The sequence below is a fragment of the Salmo trutta genome, chromosome 1 (assembly GCF_901001165.1).
Source record: "Salmo trutta chromosome 1, fSalTru1.1, whole genome shotgun sequence".
Lineage (NCBI taxonomy): Eukaryota > Metazoa > Chordata > Actinopteri > Salmoniformes > Salmonidae > Salmo > Salmo trutta.
Genome location: NC_042957.1, coordinates 8332764 through 8349788, shown reverse-complemented (window position 1 = coordinate 8349788; position 17025 = coordinate 8332764).

Sequence of the window (17025 nt, the reverse complement as noted above, 5' to 3'; positions counted from 1 at the left end):
AGACACATGAAGGCACCTGCATCTTAGTATCCGTAAAATAATAGTCTGATTCTGTTTTCTATCCTACTCTGGAAGAAAAACAAACAAAAGCAGCGGTCACAATATGAAGACATCAGAAAACAGTTCATCAATTACACTCGTTAAAAAGCCTCAAGACAGTGGGTAAAAATGACCGTCGAAACCTCTCTGTGGAACTTCTGGGAAGGATGATCGTGGTCCTGTGTGTCATTAGAGTGCTGTGGAATGGCTGTGTGGCTGTGTGTCATTAGAGTACTGTGGAACGGCTGTGTGTCATTAGAGTGCTGTGGAATGGCTGTGTGGCTGTGTGTCATTAGAGTACTGTGGAACGGCTGTGTGTCATTAGAGTGCTGTGGAACGGCTGTGTGTCATTAGAGTGCTGTGGAACGGCTGTGTGTCATTAGAGTGCTGTGGAACGGCTGTGTGTCATTAGAGTGCTGTGGAATGGCTGTGTGTCAGTGGAGTGCTGTGGAATGGCTGTGTGTCAGTGGAGTGCTGTGGAACGGCTGTGTGTCAGTGGAGTGCTGTGGAATGGCTGTGTGGCTGTGTGTCATTCCCTGTAGCTCAGTTGGTAGAGCATAGTGTTTGCAACACCAGGGTTGTGGGTTTGATTCCCACGGGGGGCCAGCACAGAAAAAAAATGTATGAAATTGTTTGAAATGTATGCATTCACTACTGAATGCAATGTATGCATTCACTACTGTAAGTCGCTCTGGATAAGAGCGTCTGCTAAATGACTAAAATGTAAATGTAAAATGAGTGCTGTGGAATGGCTGTGTGTCATTGGAGTGCTGTGGAATGGCTGTGTGTCATTGTCCATGATCATGTGTGTTTTTGGTTGTAGCCTTTTTGGTATCATGTCCTGCATTGATTAGTAAATTCAGGTCCAGGTTTTTGACCTCAGACCGAAGGTGAGGTCACAACAGTTCACCTGACATAATTCTGAATCAAACATAACACTGTGGATTGTATGTGCAATTTACATTTAATGTACTTGTCACACCATTTGTCAATAGTGAAATCTGAAAATACTCTGGATGCATTCAGTAACATGATAAAAATATGAATTGACATTTTGGAGTAGGTGCAAGATAAGAAAAGAATATGAAGGGTTTGAGTGAGAGAACTAACTGGTGTCTCCAAGTGGTCACACAGCTCTCCAAATTGTGCACAGTTCATAAGTCATTTCAATGCACTCTTATAACTCCAGGAAAGAGCCTTCAACGATCAGGTGTTTTAGCTCTCCTAGCTGTGGCTTTGAGGAACTGAAACTCGCACACTTGTGTTTTTTTGTTTGGAACACCACATCCCCGCTATCACACAATTACTGTTATTTTTGTTGACGTAATCCAAAAAGAACGTTCCGTTATAAATTTCAATATGGGTCAGGTAGGCATCATCTGAAAGCGTACTCTATCGACAATATGGCTAGAAAAGTTATAAAATACGATATTACAGTGTTAGGCTTTCAAAAGGCATTTCAGACAAACAGATTGTAAGTTTGGTGAGCATAGAATCGAGTCCTGAGTGCATCTAAATGCGTGTTCGTTCCCATGTGAATTTTCTTTACAATACGACAAACAGAGGCTCAGGGTATACCGCATGTCATCCTTGTAACTGTGGATCAAACAGAGGCTCAGGGCATACCACATGTCATCCTTGTAACTGTGGATCAAACAGAGGCTCAGGGTATACCGCATGTCATCCTTGTAACTGTGGATCAAACAGAGGCTCAGGGTATACCGCATGTCATCCTTGTAACTGTGGATCAAACAGAGGCTCAGGGTGTACCGCATGTCATCCTTGTAACTGTGGATCAAACAGAGGCTCAGGGTATACCTCATGTCATCCTTGTAACTGTGGATCAAACAGAGGCTCAGGGTATACCACATGTCATCCTTGTAACTGTGGATCAAACAGAGGCTCAGGGTATACCTCATGTCATCCTTGTAACTGTGGATCAAACAGAGGCTCAGGGTATACCACATGTCATCCTTGTAACTGTGGATCAAACAGAGGCTCAGGGTATACCACATGTCATCCTTGTAACTGTGGATCAAACAGAGGCTCAGGGTATACCACATGTCATCCTTGTAACTGTGGATCAAACAGAGGCTCAGGGTATACCTCATGTCATCCTTGTAACTGTGGATCAAACAGAGGCTCAGGGTATACCGCATGTCATCCTTGTAACTGTGGATCAAACAGAGGCTCAGGGTATACCGCATGTCATCCTTGTAACTGTGGATCAAACAGAGGCTCAGGGTATACCGCATGTCATCCTTGTAACTGTGGATCAAACAGAGGCTCAGGGTATACCGCATGTCATCCTTGTAACTGTGGATCAAACAGAGGCTCAGGGTATACCACATGTCATCCTTGTAACTGTGGATCAAACAGAAGCTCAGGGTATACCACATGTCATCCTTGTAACTGTGGATCAAACAGAGGCTCAGGGTATACCACATGTCATCCTTGTAACTGTGGATCAAACAGAGGCTCAGGGTATACCACATGTCATCCTTGTAACTGTGGATCAAACAGAGGCTCAGGGTATACCGCATGTCATCCTTGTAACTGTGGATCAAACAGAGGCTCAGGGTGTACCGCATGTCATCCTTGTAACTGTGGATCAAACAGAGGCTCAGGGTATACCGCATGTCATCCTTGTAACTGTGGATCAAACAGAGGCTCAGGGTATACCGCATGTCATCCTTGTAACTGTGGATCAAACAGAGGCTCAGGGTATACCGCATGTCATCCTTGTAACTGTGGATCAAACATGGTGATTGTAAACATTGATATTGTAAATATGGAAATGTGAAGTACACATTTGGACTCACGGGTGTGTGTGGTTTACGTGTCTGAGGGATGCAGGTGTGATGACGGATAGTGTGTAACTGTGTGAGATGTGTGTATGTGGTGACGGGTGTGTGAGATGTGTGGGTGGTGACGGCTGAGTGTGTAAGTGTGGTTTAGTCGAGTTTGTGTTGTGGGTGGTATATACAGCTGGGATATAGGGCATAAGGAGGGGTCCATAGCACCAACTTCCCCCTCCAACTGCATTCATACGTATGTTAAAGCAGTACATAGTGCCAGAAGGTTTCAGTGTTGGCACAGTGAGAAAGAGACAATGGGTGTACTCCAGCGCCACCTTTAGGTACCCGTTCTCGCTACGTCTTCACTAATCCCTAACCCACTCGTCAAAACTCCTCTCAACGAACTATGGGATAAGGAGGAAGAGGTAGAGGGAGAGGAGAGGTCGTTGGGGTAGAGTTCTGGGAGACGGAGGGAGAGAGATTGTGGGGGATCTCTCTCTCTCTCATAAACCCCAAACCCACTCCTCTAAAATAACAGATAAATAGATGTTGTTTATAATCCCACAGACAGAGAGAGAGAGAATGTAGAGTGGTAGAGAGGAGGAATAGACAGAGAGAGATAAGAGGAGAGAGATAAGAGAGGAGAGAGAGAGAGCGAGAGCGAGAGAGAGACCGTAGGGGACCGTCTCCAGTCCTCCACCCCCTCCTCTCCCCGCCCATGCCACCTCCGATCAGGGATACAGACACATCTTAGCCCCCTGACACAACCACAGCCTGGTGGTGCCTGCTCTGCTTAACGCTCCTCCCTACTGAATACTCCCACCGACGCCTCTCTGAAAGGAGAAGAGAGGGAAGAGAGAAGTGGGGAAAGAAGTTTGGAACTCTGTAGGGATGTTCCTCTTTTTTTATTCATTTCAATTACAAGGACTGATATTCCTGTAGAGGAGCACAGTATGATGTACACCGTGATGTAGTAGGTTATGGAGAATACAGTGGGTAGTAGGTGACATGGAGAATACAGTAGGTAGTAGGTTACATGGTGAATACAGTGGGTAGTAGTTACATGGATAATACAGTGGGTAGTAGGTTACATGCAGAATACAGTGTGTAGTAGGTAACATGGAAAATACAGTGGGTAGTAGGTTAAATGATAGTACAGTGGGTAGTAGGTTACATAGTGAATACAGTGGGTAGTAGGTTACATGGTGAATACAGTGGGTAGTAGGTTACATGGATAATGCAGTAGGTAGTAGGTTACATGGTGAATACAGTGTGTAGTAGGTAACATGGAAAATACAGTGGGTAGTAGGTTAAATGATAGTACAGTGGGTAGTAGGTTACATAGTGAATACAGTGGGTAGTAGGTTACATGGTGAATACAGTGGGTAGTAGGTTACATGGATAATGCAGTAGGTAGTAGGTTACATGGTGAATACAGTAGGTAGTAGGATACATGGTGAATACAGTGGGTAGTAGGTTACATGGTGAATACAGTGGGTAGTAGGTTACATGGTGAATACAGTGGGTAGTAGGTTACATGGTGAATACAGTGGGTAGTAGGTTACATGGTGAATACAGTGGGTAGTAGGTAACATGGTGAATACAGTGGGTAGTAGGTTACATGGTGAATACAGTGGGTAGTAGGTAACATGGTGAATACAGTGGGTAGTAGGTTACATGGTGAATACAGTGGGTAGTAGGTTACATGGTGAATACAGTGGGTAGTAGGTTACATGGTGAATACAGTGGGTAGTAGGTTACATGGTGAATACAGTGGGTAGTAGGTTACATGGTGAATACAGTGGGTAGTAGGATACATGGAGAATACAGTGGGTAGTAGGATACATGGTGAATACAGTGGGTAGTAGGTTACATGGTGAATACAGTGGGTAGTAGGTTACATGGTGAATACAGTGGGTAGTAGGTTACATGGTGAATACAGTGGGTAGTAGGTTACATGGTGAATACAGTGGGTAGTAGGTTACATGGTGAATACAGTGGGTAGTAGGTACATGGTGAATACAGTGGGTAGTAGGTTACATGGTGAATACAGTGGGTAGTAGGTACATGGTGAATACAGTGGGTAGTAGGTTACATGGTGAATACAGTGGGTAGTAGGTTACATGGTGAATACAGTGGGTAGTAGGTTACATGGTGAATACAGTGGGTAGTAGGTTACATGGTGAATACAGTGGGTAGTAGGTTACATGGTGAATACAGTGGGTAGTAGGATACATGGAGAATACAGTGGGTAGTAGGTTACATGGTGAATACAGTGGGTAGTAGGTTACATGGTGAATACAGTGGGTAGTAGGTTACATGGTGAATACAGTAGGTAGTAGGATACATGGTGAATACAGTGGGTAGTAGGTTACATGGTGAATACAGTGGGTAGTAGGTTACATGGTGAATACAGTGGGTAGTAGGTTACATGGTGAATACAGTGGGTAGTAGGTTACATGGTGAATACAGTGGGTAGTAGGTTACATGGTGAATACAGTAGGTAGTAGGATACATGGTGAATACAGTGGGTAGTAGGTTACATGGTGAATACAGTGGGTAGTAGGATACATGGAGAATACAGTGGGTAGTAGGTTACATGGTGAATACAGTGGGTAGTAGGTTACATGGTGAATACAGTGGGTAGTAGGTTACATGGTGAATACAGTGGGTAGTAGGTGACATGGTGAATACAGTGGGTAGTAGGATACATGGATAATACAGTAGGTAGTAGGTTACATGGTGAATACAGTAGGTAGTAGGTTACATGGTGAATACAGTGGGTAGTAGGATACATGGTGAATACAGTGGGTAGTAGGATACATGGTGAATACAGTGGGTAGTAGGTTACATGGATAATACAGTAGGTAGTAGGTTACATGGTGAATACAGTAGGTAGTAGGTTACATGGTGAATACAGTGGGTAGTAGGATACATGGAGAATACAGTGGGTAGTAGGTTACATGGTGAATACAGTGGGTAGTAGGTGACATGGTGAATACAGTGGTGTAACGCCCTGGCCATAGAGAGGGGTTTTTGTTCTTTATTTTGGTTAGGCCAGGGAGTTACATTGGGTGGGCGTTCTATGTTCCTTTTTCTATGTTTTTGTATTTCTTTGTTTTGGGCCGTGTGTGTGTGGCTCCCAATCAGGCACAGCTGAAGCTCGTTGCTGCTGATTGGGAGTCACACATAAGGAGCATGTTTTTCCTTTGGGTTTGTGGGTAATTGTTTCTGTCAGTGTTTTTGTACCAGACAGGACTGTTTGCTGCCGGTTTACTCTTTTCTTGTTTTGTATAGTGTTCACGTTGTTTACATTAAATTCTAATAATGAACACTAACTCCGCTGCACCTTGGTCCACTTCTTCAGACGACGGCCGTTACAAGTGGGTAGTAGGTTACATGGTGAATACAGTGGGTAGTAGGATACATGGATAATACAGTGGGTAGTAGGTTACATGGTGAATACAGTGGGTAGTAGTTTAAATGATAATACAGTGGGAAGTAGGTTACATTCAGAATACAGTGTGTAGTAGGTTACATGGTGAACACAATCTGTAGTAGGTTACATTGAGAGTTTGTTGTAGGTTACAGTTTGTTGTAGGTTACATGGGGAATACAGTTTGTAATAGTCACATAGGCACTTTAGAGGCAGGCAGTTTAACATATGCACTTTAGAGGCAGGGCAGTTCAACATAGACACTTTAGAGGCAGGGCAGTTCAACATATGCACTTTAGAGGCAGGGCAGTTCAACATGTGCACTTTAGAGGCAGGGCAGTTCAACATGTGCACTTTAGAGGCAGGGCAGTTCAACATAGACACTTTAGAGGCTGGGCAGTTCAACATACTGTAGAACCGGTGACATTAGAGACAGAGAGGAGGACTGTATAAAGAGAGAGGGTGCAGCATCGCTGGGACAAGCAAAATTATATGCCTCTATACTATACACAAACACACACACAGTGACTTAATGACTCCTATGTGGACATTCTGCTATATCAGTTAAATATGGACTCCAGAATCTTAAGCACAACCATTTGTAACATATAGTATGAATTGGATTTTTAACATATGAATTTGCATTACGTAACATATCACACTAAATGGATGATGTAGTACACCATTTGATGACGTAGTACACTGTTTGATGATGCAGTACACAGTTTGATAATGTAGTATACAGTTTGATGACTTAGTACACAGTTTGATGACGCAGTACACCATTTGATTATGTAGTACACAGTTTTATAATGTATTACACAGTTTGATGATGTAATACACAGTTTGATGACGTAGTACACCGTTTGATGATGTAGTACACAGTTTGATGATGTAGTACACCGTTTGATGACGTAGTACACAGTTTGATGACGCAGTACACTGTTTGATGACGTAGTGCACAGTTTGATGACGTAGTACACTAAAAATGGGGACAACTTTTGGCTCATGGGCACCACTTTCAAAACTACTGGCTGAAATTATACAAAAGTTCAAGAGTGCATCTTTAAGTAATATCAGTGCAATGAATAACAGAGATGTAATTGTGCTGTTTTATTAAGTCTGCTTATATTCTGTCTCTGAATTGTCCTCTATCTCTGAAATGTCCTCTATCTCTGAAATGTCCTCTATCTCTGAAATGTCCGCTATCTCTGAAATGTCCCGTCTCTGAAATGTCCTCTATCTCTGAAATGTCCTCTGTCTCTGAAATGTCCTCTATCTCTGAAATGTCCGCTATCTCTGAAATGTCCCGTCTCTGAAATGTCCTCTGTCTCTGAAATGTCCTCTGTCTCTGAAATGTCCGCTATCTCTGAAATGTCCTCTGTCTCTGAAATGTCCTCTATCTCTGAAATGTCCGCTATCTCTGAAATGTCCTCTGTCTCTGAAATGTCCTCTGTCTCTGAAATGTCCTCTGTCTCTGAAATGTCCTCTGTCTCTGAAACCGCTTCTTCTATTTCACTGTCACAGTCCAGAATTTTATGATAAGACTTCATTGACTGAACATCTTTTGGAGCTCATTATTGACTGTCTGTGTCAGAGATCTGCTGTTCTCGCTCTGAGAAGGAGAAGCTCAGAAACTCTGTTTCACCCAAACATAATTATAAAAGTGCAACCAGAACCAGTCAAAACGAAATACATCAAAGACACTTGTTTATTTTGGACCTGTGCAAATATCTATACACATGAAGGCTTCCGGGTCAAAATGACCCACAACATCATGTTTGTATACACAATCTACACAGACATTCCACAACACATCAGTGTCCACATTTTGAAGTTAGGATCATGACCCTAAATGAGGAAAAGTCATTTAATTTCATGGAGAAAAATAGAGTTTAACTGGTATTTTAGACAACTCAAAAGTGGAAATGGGTCAAATTGACCCGCAACATAACAGGAGGGTTAATGGTATTTAGTAGTTTATTAGGATCCACATCAGATGTTGTCATAGCAGAAGCTACTTCTCCTGGGGTCCACACAGAACATAAAACATGCCACAATACAGAACATTAATAGACAAGAACCGCTCAAGAACAGAACCACATACATTTTAAAAACGGCACACATAGCCTACACATCAATACATACACACAAAATATCTAGGTCAAATAGGGGAGAGGCGCTGTGCCGTAAGATGTTGCTTTATCTGTTGTTTTTCTTAAACCAGGTCTGCTGTTCGTTTAATGTCGGTAAAGAAGCAGCATTCCTTTAGTCCTACTTTCCTTTCATCCACGGCTTTCCTTGTTCAACTTCAAATGCCTTCTTCAGTATTTGTATTAGGTGCATTTTGAATGGCATAATCTGAGTGTATACTTAAAAGTAACTGCCCAGTGAAATTCTCACTTTTAAAAGTTAATATTCTGTTAACTCATACCCAAATAATGTTGTTGACTCGTCCTGCACTCGTATTTGTGGCCAAAGCATAAATCTTTTTTTTTTTTACTCTCCTTAAACTTTTCCAAAATCCTTGTTATTTCCTCATAGAACATGATGTCATGTTATTTCCTCATAGAACATGATGTCATGTTATTTCCTCATAGAACATGATGTCATGTTATTTCCTCATAGAACATGATGTCATGTTATTTCCTCATAGAACATGATGTCATGTTATTTCCTCATAGAACATGATGTCATGTTATTTCCTCATAGAACATGATGTCATGTTATTTCCTCATAGAACATGATGTCATGTTATTTCCTCATAGAACATGATGTCATGTTATTTCCTCATAGAACATGATGTCATGTTATTTCCTCATAGAACATGATGTCATGTTATTTCCTCATAGAACATGATGTCATGTTATTTCCTCATAGAACATGATGTCATGTTATTTCCTCATAGAGCATGATGTCATGTTATTTCCTCATAGAGCGTGATGTCATGTTATTTCCTCATAGAACATGATGTCATGTTATTTCCTCATAGAGCATGATGTCATGTTATTTCCTCATAGAACATGATGTCATGTTATTTTCTCATAGAACATGATGTCATGTTATTTCCTCATAGAACATGATGTCATGTTATTTTCTCATAGAACATGATGTCATGTTATTTCCTCATAGAACATGATGTCATGTTATTTCCTCATAGAGCATGATGTCATGTTATTACCTCATAGAACATGATGTCATGTTATTTCCTCATAGAGCGTGATGTCATGTTATTTCCTCATAGAACATGATGTCATGTTATTTCCTCATAGAGCGTGATGTCATGTTATTTCCTCATAGAACATGATGTCATGTTATTTCCTCATAGAACATGATGTCATGTTATTTCCTCATAGAGCATGATGTCATGTTATTACCTCATAGAGCATGATGTCATGTTATTTCCTTATAGAACATCATGTCATGTTATTTCCTCATAGAGCATGATGTCATGTTATTTCCTCATAGAGCATGATGTCATGTTATTTCCTCATAGAGCATGATGTCATGTTATTTCCTCATAGAGCATGATGTCATGTTATTTCCTCATAGAACATGATGTCATGTTATTTCCTTATAGAGCATGATGTCATGTTATTTCCTCATAGAACATGATGTCATGTTATTTCCTCATAGAACATGATGTCATGTTATTTCCTCATAGAACATGATGTCATGTTATTTCCTCATAGAACATGATGTCATGTTATTTCCTCATAGAACATGATGTCATGTTATTTCCTCATAGAACATGATGTCATGTTATTTCCTCATAGAACATGATGTCATGTTATTTCCTCATAGAACATGATGTCATGTTATTTCCTCATAGAACATGATGTCATGTTATTTCCTCATAGAACATGATGTCATGTTATTTCCTCATAGAACATGATGTCATGTTATTTCCTCATAGAACATGATGTCATGTTATTTCCTCATAGAACATGATGTCATGTTATTTCCTCATAGAACATGATGTCATGTTATTTCCTCATAGAACATGATGTCATGTTATTTCCTCATAGAACATGATGTCATGTTATTTCCTCATAGAGCATGATGTCATGTTATTTCCTCATAGAGCGTGATGTCATGTTATTTCCTCATAGAACATGATGTCATGTTATTTCCTCATAGAGCATGATGTCATGTTATTTCCTCATAGAACATGATGTCATGTTATTTTCTCATAGAACATGATGTCATGTTATTTCCTCATAGAACATGATGTCATGTTATTTTCTCATAGAACATGATGTCATGTTATTTCCTCATAGAACATGATGTCATGTTATTTCCTCATAGAGCATGATGTCATGTTATTACCTCATAGAACATGATGTCATGTTATTTCCTCATAGAGCGTGATGTCATGTTATTTCCTCATAGAACATGATGTCATGTTATTTCCTCATAGAGCGTGATGTCATGTTATTTCCTCATAGAACATGATGTCATGTTATTTCCTCATAGAACATGATGTCATGTTATTTCCTCATAGAGCATGATGTCATGTTATTACCTCATAGAGCATGATGTCATGTTATTTCCTTATAGAACATCATGTCATGTTATTTCCTCATAGAGCATGATGTCATGTTATTTCCTCATAGAGCATGATGTCATGTTATTTCCTCATAGAGCATGATGTCATGTTATTTCCTCATAGAGCATGATGTCATGTTATTTCCTCATAGAACATGATGTCATGTTATTTCCTTATAGAGCATGATGTCATGTTATTTCCTCATAGAACATGATGTCATGTTATTTCCTCATAGAGCATGATGTCATGTTATTTCCTCATAGAACATGATGTCATGTTATTTCCTCATAGAGCATGATGTCATGTTATTACCTCATAGAACATGATGTTATGTTATTTCCTCATAGAGCGTGATGTCATGTTGGCTCATTGGCTGAGCTGGACATTCAGTGGTGTATATGAATATTTTTAATGACCTGTATACGCCCACACCATTCTATTGTTGGGGTATGGCCACACATTTACAGAAAATATGCTTTGTAGTATACTTAATTAAAAGAAAATGGGAAGGAAAACTATTTCACTCATATTGCAATAACTATAGGTCATATTTCGTATATAAATCTGGAAACACTGGACAGTTACTTTAAGTTCCTCTAACAGAGTTCATATTCTCTGCAAGAAAAGCCAATCAATCACATATTCATGAGTTTAGGATCAAGATGGGCTGTTTATTTGTTTGAAAGCCCAACGGCGCCCCCTAGCCCTGGACTGCAACAGGTTACCACTCGCCTGGTTCTCCATCTCCCCAATCTGTCTCTCTCCTCACGCTCTTTTTCCAGGCTTCTGTCATCTATGGCTATGCCATTGTCAAATAATAAAAAAAGTGAATACAGTATTTTTTTAAGAGTTTCCTAATTCCATCACTGCAGTCTCCATCCAGCACCTGCCTGGCTGGTATTTCTAGTTTGGGCTGATGATACATAAGTTGTATCAAATAAAAAAATCAAATCAAAATGTATTTGTCACACGCGCCGAATACAACAGGTGTAGACCTTCAGCAGTCTCATGGCTTGTGGGTGGAAGCTGTTAAGAAGCCTTTTGGACCTAGACTTGGTGTTCCGGTACCGCTTACCGTGCGGTGCAAAGAGAACAGTCCATGACTATGGTGGCTGGAGTCTTTGACAATTTTTAGGGCCTTCCTCTGACACCGCCTGGTATAGATAATATATGCATAATATAGATAGTTACTAAATAAATACATATATTCTGTATAGCTTTTGAAGATATTCAGGTAGTTAAAATGACTTACAATTCCATCAGATACATGTGTCAAGGTATAACAACTCACTCACTCACTGCATCCAAAATGTGTGATTTCTAGCAGTGGGAGTCTGGGCCGTGGCTGTTCAGGGGAGTTGTTCAACCCACTGATAACTATGCAGGGAGTTGTTCTGTGCCTGGTAACTGCCAAAATAACTGCCGATAATTAGGCATTTCAGAGCGCTGAATTTCTTTTAACAAAGCCACCTGTGCTGCCTGTGGTGAACGAGGCTACAGTTCTATGTACCGTAGAGTGATTGTCATTTTTAATCTAGCACTCCCGCAGAGACTTCGTGCTGAATCAGCCTAGTCTGCAGGGGGCCAGAGGTGTGTGTTGGTGTGTGTGTGTGTATGTGCGTGTGTGCATGAGCATGTGTGTGTGTTTAGTCCTGATGTCCCTTATATGAATATGATCATCATTGTCTGGACATTTTAGAGACAGTTTTGAAGAGACACAGCAGATGCTGGACAGATGTTGTACAGTCAATTGCTATTCTAATGTCCATGGATTTCACTAGTCTGTCACACTGGTGAAAAAAACATATAAGTCATTTATAGACTCTACAGAAGCTAAAGTACTTATTAACAATTATACAAATGGTGGGTCTAATCCTGAATGCTGATTGGTTAAAACCTCATTCCAGCCGGTGTCTATTCCCCAAGTTACAACCGGCTAAATCTATGACGTTAAAATGCCTATTTACTCTGTTCCATCTGACTGCGCAATCCACTGTTTCATCAGCCCAGCCAGGCAATTTAAAAACTTGATCTACACTATAAAAAGCATCAAGACATTATCTCACATTTATTTAAGACTAACATTTTGTTTTCAACAGCGGAGATTTGTATAAACCTTGCTGTTTTTCTCTCCGACATATTCAACATTGTTTCAATATTGAAACTTGATCTTCAGCTGTCCCATAGTAATGAACGTGTAGGGAGTCAGGACGAGACAGACACACAGGCAGCGTTTCTCAGCTAGTCGAAATCGTGAATCACCTGGCCAAATTGTTATGGATATATACAAAAAGATGTCAAGTGAAAAAAGGTCAAATGAAACGCAGCTAATTTGCAGTCTTTCCAGCTTCAGTTTGAAGTTATTGTGTTAGCTGTGTTGTTGGCTAACTCCTCTGAACAACAGTGTCCTGACGAGTGAGCACATTTTCTATGCCAGGCGAAATCGCTCCTCATTACCTCATTGTTATGGATGTATCCAAATGAATGTCTCTAGAAAACAGCTTAAACAAATGCAAATGCAGCTACTTTGCTGTTATTCTGGCTGCAGTTTTTGACTTGCCTGTAAGTTAGCCGCAGTTGGCTAGCTAGCAAGCAAAGGATAAGAACGTTGCCTGCCAGTATAGCATTGGAACATTTACAATGAACGACTGGGTCGAGCCCATAGATACAGAACAAAAAGACTAAACGACTGGGTCGAGTCCATAGATACAGAACAAAAAGACTGAACGACTGGGTCGCATCCATAGATACAGAACAAAAAGACTAAACGACTGGGTCGAGTCCATAGATACAGAACACAAAGAATGAATGACTGGGTCGAGTCCATAGATACAGAACAAAAAGACTAAACGACTGGGTCGCGTCCATATATACAGAACAAAAAGACTGAACGACTGGGTCGAGTCCATATATACAGAACAAAAAGACTAAACGACTGGGTCGAGTCCATAGATACAGAACAAAAAGACTGAACGACTGGGTCGCATCCATAGATACAGAACAAAAAGACTAAACGACTGGGTCGAGTCCATATATACAGAACAAAAAGACTGAACGACTGGGTCGAGTCCATATATACAGAACAAAAAGACTAAACGACTGGGTCGAGTCCATAGATACAGAACACAAAGACTGAACGACTGGGTCGCGTCTCTAGTAACGTTAGATTTCCGTCGGGACTAATGCCAATCATTATTTGAATATGTTGTAACCCATTTTTTTTAAAGTGATAAAGCGCTCGAAGCCGATGTTTGGAGGATATATTGGCATGGTTTGCCGGAGCTCGACTTCGTCTCGGGCCTAACAAAACTCGTGCCAATATATCCTCCATACACCGGCTTCTCGGGAATTATCACTCAAATAAATAATATACTATGCATTATTAAGGTGTCTAGTATGATTCAGAGAAGTGTCATGATTTCTGAAAATTGTTAGAAGACCACAAGCATAAAAACCATAATATAATGAATCATTTTATCAGTAGATTGAAGTTGAGTCGGGTTATGGATATACGGCGGCAGGTAACCTAGTGGTCAGAGCGTTGGACTAGTAACCGAAAGTTTGCGAGACCGAATCCCTGAGCTGACAAGGTAAAAATCTGTCGTTCTGCCCCTGAACAAGGCAGTTAACCCACTGTTCCTAGGCTGTCATTGAAAAAGAGAATTTGCTCTTAACTGACTTGCCTGGTTAAATAAAGGTAAAATAAAACACTTGACCAAGATGATTTCACCATTATCTGTTTGCCTTTACATGTATTCAAATCCGTGATTTTGACTGTAAAACGTCACATTTTACTATTTTAGGGGTAATTGGCCATGTATAGACCCATAAACTGAATTAGTTAAAAAAAAATCACAAATATTAATGTCAATAGGTTTGTTTACTGTTTCTTGCACAATGGTAGATCTGGTTTATGCGGGATTTGACATCGCCACAGGTGTAAACTTGGTTCGTATGGATACATTGGCTGAGATATGCAGGTGTATTTTTATTTTATTTAACATTAGTTAACTAGGCAAGTTGTCACGTTGTATAAATGATTGGAGACAGGCGCAGGAATAAGTAATAGGGGGTTTTAATACTCCACCCAAAAATGCAACATGCCATTAAAAGGCAGGAGTACAAAGCCCAAAACAAACACGTATACAAAAACACAGATATTTAAACCCCAAAAAAGAGTGAGGTTATTAAACCTCTAATAAATACACGGGACGAGACCCGTAATAACAATACACGTGACAAGACCCATAATAACAAGTACACAATACATGCAGCACGAAAGACAAACAACAAAGCACAGGTACTCACAAGAGGAATCCGTGACACAAGTCAGTTAAGAACAAATGTTAATTTACAATGACGGCCTACCCCGGCCAAACCCGGACAACACTGGACCAATTGTGTGCCGCCCTATGACACTCCCAATCACGGCCGGTTGTGATACAGCCTGGAATCAAACCAGGGTCTGTAGTGACGCCGCTTGCACTGAGATGCAGTGCCTTAGACCGCTGCGCCACTCAGGAGCCCATATCTGGTTTATATTAGTATTGGGACTCAGTCAAAGGTAGACCTGGTTTGTAGGAGTATTGGAGCTGAGATGCAGGGGTAGTCCTGGTTTGTAGGAGTACTGGAGCTGAGGTGCAGGGGTAGACCTGGTTTGTAGGAGTACTGGAGTTGAGGTGCAGGGGTAGTCCTGGTTTGTAGGAGTACTGGAGTTGAGGTGCAGGGGTAGTCCTGGTTTGTAGGAGTACTGGAGTTGAGGTGCAGGGTTAGTCCTGGTTGACAGTTTATGAGTATTCAGGCTTCAACATATTTAGACCTGGCTCAGTTGACTTATATGGTTCAAGCACAGTTGTAGACTTTGTAGTTATGTATATGGGAGCTGAAGTACAGATGTACACCTGTAATGCAGAAGTACACTTATTTATATGACAATTGGGACTGACATGTAGCAGTAAACCTTTTGTTTGTTATCAATATTGGGTTAGACGTGCAGGTGTACACCTGGTCCGTAAGAATATTGGGTTAGACATGCAGGTGTCCACCTGGTCCGTAAGAATATTGGGTTAGACGTGCAGGTGTACACCTGGTCCGTAAGAATATTGGGTTAGACGTGCAGGTGTACACCTGGTCCGTAAGAATATTGGGTTAGACATGCAGGTGTACACCTGGTCTGTAAGAATATTGGGTTAGACGTGCAGGTGTACACCTGGTCCGTTAGAATATTGGGTTAGACGTGCAGGTGTACACCTGGTCCGTAAGAATATTGTGGCTGAAGAACAGGTGTGGATGTGGTTTGAATGAATGTTGAGGCTTGGACACTGGGGTAGACCTGTTTTATATGAGTACGTCCATGTATTTACCTGCTTTATATGAGCAATGGGTGTAGGGATACACAGGGTTCATACAGGTAATGGGTCTGGATGGATGTCTATTGCACATTCAAATCCTTTCTGGCCACCAGTTTGTGGTAGGACATGAATCGGGGTGGGGCACATGTGTTAACCCGCTGTACTATGAGTTTATCTATGAAAAGATTAGTGTGTACAGGTCAGAGGTCACAGGAATAAGATATGCAAATAACAGGGTTGTGGTGTGCAGCGAACAGCTGGATATGGGTTACTGTTGGTGACTTGGGGAATACAAGCCTAGGCAGAGTGGGTAATAGGGCTGTGATAGGAAAGTAACAGGGATGAGGTTTATTTCCAAAGGAACTGGGGCCTATGCGTAATAAATAGGGCATTTAGGGCTAGGATATGGAGGTATTGGTACTGGATTGTATTAATATCAGGGTATTGGCATGTGAGTGTTAGGGTTAGGGCATTGGGCAACAGGGCTTGTGTGTGTGGGTAATTGGGTTTTCGTGTGTGGGAAAGTGGGCTGAGGTCTACAGTGCATAAGTGTAAAATTGATCAATCTACACACAATACCCCATAATGACAAAGCAAAAACAGTTTTTTAGAAATATTTGCAAATGTATAAGTATTTAGACCCTTTACTCAGTACTTTTTTGAAGCACCTTTGGCAGCGATTACAGCTTCGAGTCTTCTGGGGTATGAAGCTACAAGTTTGGAACCACCAAGACTCTTCCTAGAGCTGGCCGCCCGGCCAAACTGAGAAATCGGGAGAGAAGGGCCTTGGTCAGGGAGGTGACCAAGAACCCGATTGTCACTCTGAATGAGCTCCCAAGTTCCTCAGTGGAT